Source organism: Saccostrea echinata, unplaced genomic scaffold, assembly GCF_033153115.1.
Source record: "Saccostrea echinata isolate AGI-Se365-2 ecotype Australia unplaced genomic scaffold, CSIRO_AGI_Sech_v1 ptg000001l, whole genome shotgun sequence".
Lineage (NCBI taxonomy): Eukaryota > Metazoa > Mollusca > Bivalvia > Ostreida > Ostreidae > Saccostrea > Saccostrea echinata.
Window position 1 is genome coordinate 25,320,300 of NW_026889750.1, and position 6,590 is coordinate 25,326,889.

General features: G+C 31.3%; 1 long non-coding RNA gene across 1 annotated transcript; it reads left to right on the top strand.

Annotated features, from left to right (window-relative positions):
* The first annotated feature begins 1,796 nt into the window (after window positions 1–1,796).
* LOC133205428 (uncharacterized) lies at window positions 1,797–3,534 on the top strand. Its single transcript, XR_009723616.1, has 3 exons — window positions 1,797–1,850; window positions 2,678–2,731; window positions 3,461–3,534. It is a non-coding gene; the product is annotated as an uncharacterized LOC133205428 (long non-coding RNA).
* The last annotated feature ends 3,056 nt before the right edge of the window (window positions 3,535–6,590 follow it).

The following is a 6,590-nucleotide window of genomic DNA, read 5'->3' on the forward strand; positions in this document are numbered from 1 at the left end:
TTTGTGTACGAGTGTTATGTTTTCATAGGTGCAAAGTTCTATGTCATATAACAATTATTTTTCATGCAAATTACTCTTAATTTCGAAACAAAAGACTCAGAAAAATAAATAGCTATAATTTTGCAAAATTCATTGAAATCATTTAGAGCTGTTTTTTGCGAGACATTTTAAAAGTATAACGTGTTTATTAAAACTTTTTGAAATTATATTTATTATAAAAATAAAGAAAATGTTGAAAATATAAACAAAGGGAAAAAATGAAAAAGGCATAAATGGAAAATGTTGGGCTCGACATCGGAATGCCACATTTACATTCCAGCAATCATACAACTGCGTCAGATACGTATCTTCAGTTGATATTATCAAAAGGATAAAAAAAAAAAGATTGCTAAATCTTCAAATAATATGTGAAGGAAAAATAAATATATGATTTCATCATTTTCAATAAAAAGACCACCTTTAACCAAAATTATCTAAATGATTTTATTATAATGAAGTGCAGTTCATACTCGAATGAAATTTTTGACTGGTATTGCCTGTCTCTATCGTACGAAAATCTATCAATCAATATCGCGCATATCAGGCAGGACGAACATTAAAACAATCGATCAATGGAAAGATCTTTAACAGAAAATAGTTCGGAAAATTCAAAAGGGAAATCACTGAAATTGATTTGGTTGGAGAATGACGTCATGTATTCACAGTGAGCGGAAGAAGAGGGGAAAAAGGGGGGTGGTAAAAATAAGACGGTGAAGTCAATTTGTTAAAATGTGAAAAAATTGTTGTAATTAGTTGGTTTTTTTTTTGTTTTTGTTTTCCTTTTGCTAACAAAATTTTAGTTCCATATCACTGCCAAAAAATATTTTATTTATTCATAAAATCTTCAAAGGGAATGAAGTGCATGATTTCCAACCTTTTTTCAAAACAAAAAAAAAAAAGGAAAAAGTCATGTATTATTTTGGTGCTTTATTTTAAATATGGACTTTCGTTATTGATTATTCCTTGCGTATTACAAGATTTTCAATTGTAAGCGCTGCATGTTTTTATATAAATAGTTCAAACTGAGATATATAAAGACATTTTGAATACAATTTATTATATCTCAACATCTGCTTCATTTTGGATAAAAAACAAGAGATGATTATACAAATTTTCCCTTTTGTGTCATATTGTGAGGTATGCTTGAAAGAAATCGGCGCAAATTTTAGGAGATATAGACACTAAACATGTGCGATCAAAGGGGAGGGGTCCCCCCCCCCCCTGGAATTTGTAGAGTTATAAAAAGTATATACTGAAGCAAATAAAAAATGACTTTGGACCCCCCCCCCCCAAGAAAACGTGGACCCCACCATCACCTCCACGAAATAGTTTTTTTTTTTCACGTATATGGGAAATGGCTTTTAGGTTGTTTTTGTTGTTGTTGTTGTTGTTTGTTTTTTGTTTTGTTTTTTTGTTTGTTTGTTTGTTTGTTTTTTTTTTTTCTTTGCTTAAATTGTCAAGAAAATTCCAAGAAATTTCTGGGTAGGAAATTTTTTGGATGCTCTCCCCCCTCCCCTGGAAAAAAAATCCTGGATCCGCGCCTGACTAAAGTACTTTTTTTTAGTTTAGCTTTTTAATTAAAAATCAAGGAAAATTTCAATTTGTTACATATTGTAATTATCTAGATTCATTGATTTTCTAGATTGACGCTTTTTATTCATTTTATAAACTTTGCAAGGTTCGAATTCTGTATGTGGACATGATGGATAGTGACGTCCAACGGGTCTTTGACGATAGCTTATGTAATGATGTAACAATGAACAGTGACGTAATAATAGCATCTCCTTTACAACCAAAGAAAGACGTAAAAGGTGAGTGCAAAACACAGCTACATGTATTTATTGATTTTAATTTCATAAAGGACTCATATAAAAGTTGTATCAACTAAAGCAAATTTTATAATTGATTATTAGTTATCAAATAATATTTGATATGGGATCACTGAAAATTAAGAGATCGTGCAAAACATACTATAATCTGCAATATTGCTAAACAAAAATTGAGGTTTAACTCCTTGAACAATTTTCTCTACCACCGAGATCTTAACCAAACTTTGAGTAAATCAAATTCCTTAACTTAAGGGTTATATTTCAGCTGTCAATCATTATGTAACTACTCACAGGGCTATTTTACATTGACTGAGATGAGTTTGTATGCTTAATTCCCCAAATCAGCAGATATTCTTTGATAAGTGATTAAGTAGACAATAGTGTCTGTTTGACAAATACATGTAACATACATATTTTCTCCCCAACTCTATATATACATGTAGTTATTTCCTTTAGAATCTCAATATATGTGGTTTTTCTTCGCTTATAATGTAATAAAGATTTATAGAATCGTCTTTCTTTAAATTTCTCCTTATAAAATCATAAACACTTGATCTAGTTAGAGTGACTTTAACGTCACAATTTAGTCCACGCAACGTAACAAAAAGGGTGACGTCACAATCATTGCTACAACAAAACATCACCAAGGAAAAGCGAAGATTAGAAGTAGTAGTAGAAGTAGGATTTTACATGTATTCTTTTCATAGAGTTGATTGATATCTATTTTTTTTTTTTTTTTGTATAAATGTTAACTATTTAGCTATTAACTATTTAACTTTTCTTTTATTTATTTATTGTTTGCTTTGTAGATTTTCAAAATGGACGTGGTTTTAGATTTTGGCGAAGAAGCCGTGCAGGATGTTGTAAGTGTTACACAGTGGTTGGGGTGTATGTTTTTAACATTCTATAACTTTGACTGATCCTAAAAAAAAATCCTACAAATATCTTCAGTATCTAATTACCATAGAAAAAAGTGTTGCAATCCCATTTCGTTGGGGGGGGGGAGGGGGTGAAAGGATGGGGGGCGGTTAAGACGTTTAAAAAAAGGATTGTTCATGTTTTCAGTACAATAATAAGTTGATATGAAGTTTGCAAAATTATTACATTTTCCTTCCAACATTTATTGAATCTAGCATGAAAGCCCTGAATTCAAATGGTTCAGACATAATGATGGAAAATTTTCTATGTTTTGGTAAACAATGGTTCAGACATAAAGATGGAAAATTTTCTATGTTTTGGTAAACAATATCCCTATTTCGAATCCCTCTGGTGTTTTAACCGCCACCATCCCCTCTGAAGGGGGAAAAATCGATTAGTATTATTTTTATGCTTTACCTGAAAAATAAGATATTTAATTCCTAGTCGGAAGTTGTAGGTTTCCGGGGAGGGGGCATTTAATTTATGCTTTATTCATTCTTAATCTATTTCACCTGATAAATTAAGATTTAATTGATGTTAAATGTTAAATTAACAGGTACAGATACAAATTATCGCTGATTAAAAATTAATTTTATTTCAAAGATGGAAATTTTGGGCATATTATATAATCCACATGAAAATAAATAAAAGGTTTTCATTTCGACCATTTGCAGGAGACAAAGTTGAAAATTTTGAAATTCAGCTACAGTTGGGCTGATGCCATGGAAGAAGAGGACAGAAGACAAGAGGTATTTTATATCACTTAACAACTATCCAAAAGATTGTCTCCCTAACTCTATTTAATTAATTTCCAGGAATCTCAATATATTGCGAATTTTCTTCGTCTAATTCAAAAATGAATTACTGTTAATTTCAATTTTAACAATTTTAATGCATCTTTCGTTTAGTCAGGCCTAGATAAATAAATTGTGTGTTTCCGGTTCCTCGACCGACCCTAAAATATATGGGCCGAACCTAACAAATTTATCTGCAGATATCTTTCCAGGAGTAAACTATTCCAGTTTCACTATTAGAAATCCTAATCTCGATCACTTCCGTGTTTCAGAAAATGTATATCCTATACACATTAATCAGAAATGTTTTAACAGCGATTTCCCAGGGGAAAAATGGTAGCATGCTTGCCTATAAAATATTAAAATAAAATAAAATGTTTTCCCTGCCTACCTACCCTATTTTTTCTGAGGTTGGAATAGGAAACACACTATTTATTTATCTTGGCCTCATAAAGAAAATGTCATCATATTCACACAACTTCTGAAGCGTACTGAATGAATAATTTCATGAAAATGGGCAATTTTAAAGCATTTGTATTAGTTTGAACTGCTTTTACAAAAGGAAACCTTAGCTGTGATAATAGTAAAACTGTTCCAATGAGAAGAAATCGCCAAAACATTATAATAATATTTCTACGTAAACAATTGTAACTATAACAACGTTTAGAAAATAACTTAAAACAACGCAATTGAATTCACACAAAGTATAAACAAGATGAGGTCTAAATCATTGCTACAACAAAATAACACCAGAGAAAGAAGTAAGAGTGTTTTACATTATTTATTTATTTATTTATTTGTTAATTTTTATTTTTTTTTTTTTAGGTTCTCAAAAAGGATGTGGTTTTAGATTTTGGTGAAGAGGCCGTGCGGGATGTGGTAAGTGTTAAAGAGTTATTGATGTCTATGTTCTAAATATTCTATGATAAGCCACAAAAAATCTACCTTAAAGCACACACTGTAACAATCCTCTTTAGTTAGAAAGAAAAAAAGGGTACATTTGTATAACATTCTAAAAAAGACTAAATATGTTTTGTAGATCTGCATGCACAATGTGCAGTTGTTCTTTTCTTTTCTACACTTACGAATAAGGGATGGTAGGACCCAACTTAAACATGAATAATCTTACAACATTTAACTTTTCATGCGTAATGATTAAAAGATTAAAAATATTTCATGAATTAATGAAAAGTATTTCCATATTGTATCCTTAAATTATTTTAACCCCCCCCCCTTTCTGAAAAAGAAGGAATGATTGATTGTATGTTGTTTACGTCCCGTTCGAGAATTTTTCACTCATGTAGAGACGTCACCATATACCGGTAAAGGGTTTCAAATTTAGACCTTTACTCGACACTCAGGGCCATTGAGCAGTGAGGGTTCTTTATCGTGCCAACGCCTACCGTGACACGGGGCCTCGGTTTTTAAGGTCTCATCCGAAGGACCCGCAACTTTCAGTTCAAAGTGCCGAGCGCTTGGCGAAGGAATAGTTGCTAGCTATTTTTTTATCGACTTAGGTCAGTCGCAGCCGTGATTCAAACACACGGCCCACCGATCACGGAGCGTTGAAAAAGGAGAAAACAAAATCGAAGAGTTTTAAACTTTACCTGTAAAGTAAAATATTAAATTCCTAGTTAGAACTTGGTGATTTTCAAAACAAACATCAAATTAAGTTTTTTTGTCACTCTCAATATCCATTCAATCAGATAATATTAATTAACTGATACAAATTACTACTAAAAGTAAATGCGTATTAGGTGAAAATGTTGAGCAAATTCCCACTTCGACTATTTTTTTTTCAGGAGACAAAGTTGGAAATATTGAAATTCGATTATAGCTGGGCTGAGGCCATGGAAGAAGAAGACAGGAGACAGCAGGTATTTAATGAAATTGGGCGACATTTTTTTTTATGATGCTTACTTCGCCTAGGCATCTGATCCCACCTCTGGAATTTCCAGGGGATCCGTGTTTTATTAATTTGTCCTGTTAACAGATTTTTGTTTTTGTCTTTTCTTTTTTTTTCTTTTTGTTTTGAGATGGATCACTGTTCGTTATTCTCACCTTTTTCAATCAGGGTATATATACTTTTATACTTGATTTTAGTGAAGCTGTAAACGACCTACATTCTGTGCAAATTGGCATCTAACTTTTGTGATATTTGTAAATTGTGTTAATGAGGAAAAAACATTCATTTTACAACTAAATATTGGTTAATTACAGGAGGAAAATAAAAGACAAGACCTGATGAAAAGAATTCTTGAGCAAGTGCAGGTAAGAAATTAAATTAATTTAACATACCATATACAGAACAGGAGAATTTCGGGGGGGGGGGGGGGGGTCTGAGATGTTGATTTTTGATAATTTTATTTTTGACTCCTATATAGATAAATGTTTACTTTTTTCTAGAATAAAATCAAAGAAAAGAAAAACCATCATGATATACTCAGAAAAGTCCACAAAGAGCTACTGGTAAGATACAAATTTAAATGATTCGTATCTTTGGTAATATACTTCAACACCTTAACTTAACAACAATTGCATGTACAATGTACATATAAATGTTAAAAGTAAATTTGGACCTTTTTTCAGATAAAAATTCAGCAAAAGAATCATCGTCAACAGATATTGAAAAAAGTGCATAAGGAACTACTGGTAAGCACCCCCCCCCCCCAAAAAAGATATTCGCGCTTAAGTATAAAATATTTTATTTATGCTTTTGCAAATACAGAATATATTATAGTTATATTCATTTTTCTCCCAGACAAAATTCAAAGGAAGGGAGGTTTTTAAAAAATCTTTAAAAAATGATCATGCCAAATTAATTTTTTTCTTTCAGACACGTATTCAAATTAAGATAGATCATAGACAATCTCTACAAAAAATCCTTGAGGAGTTATTGGTAAGAGGTTAACGCTATACATGTATTCAGACTTGGCCAATAAGTTATGACATAAAATATTATTTTGCAATCTTACTAGAAGTAAAATTTGATTTTCTTGTAGATAAAACA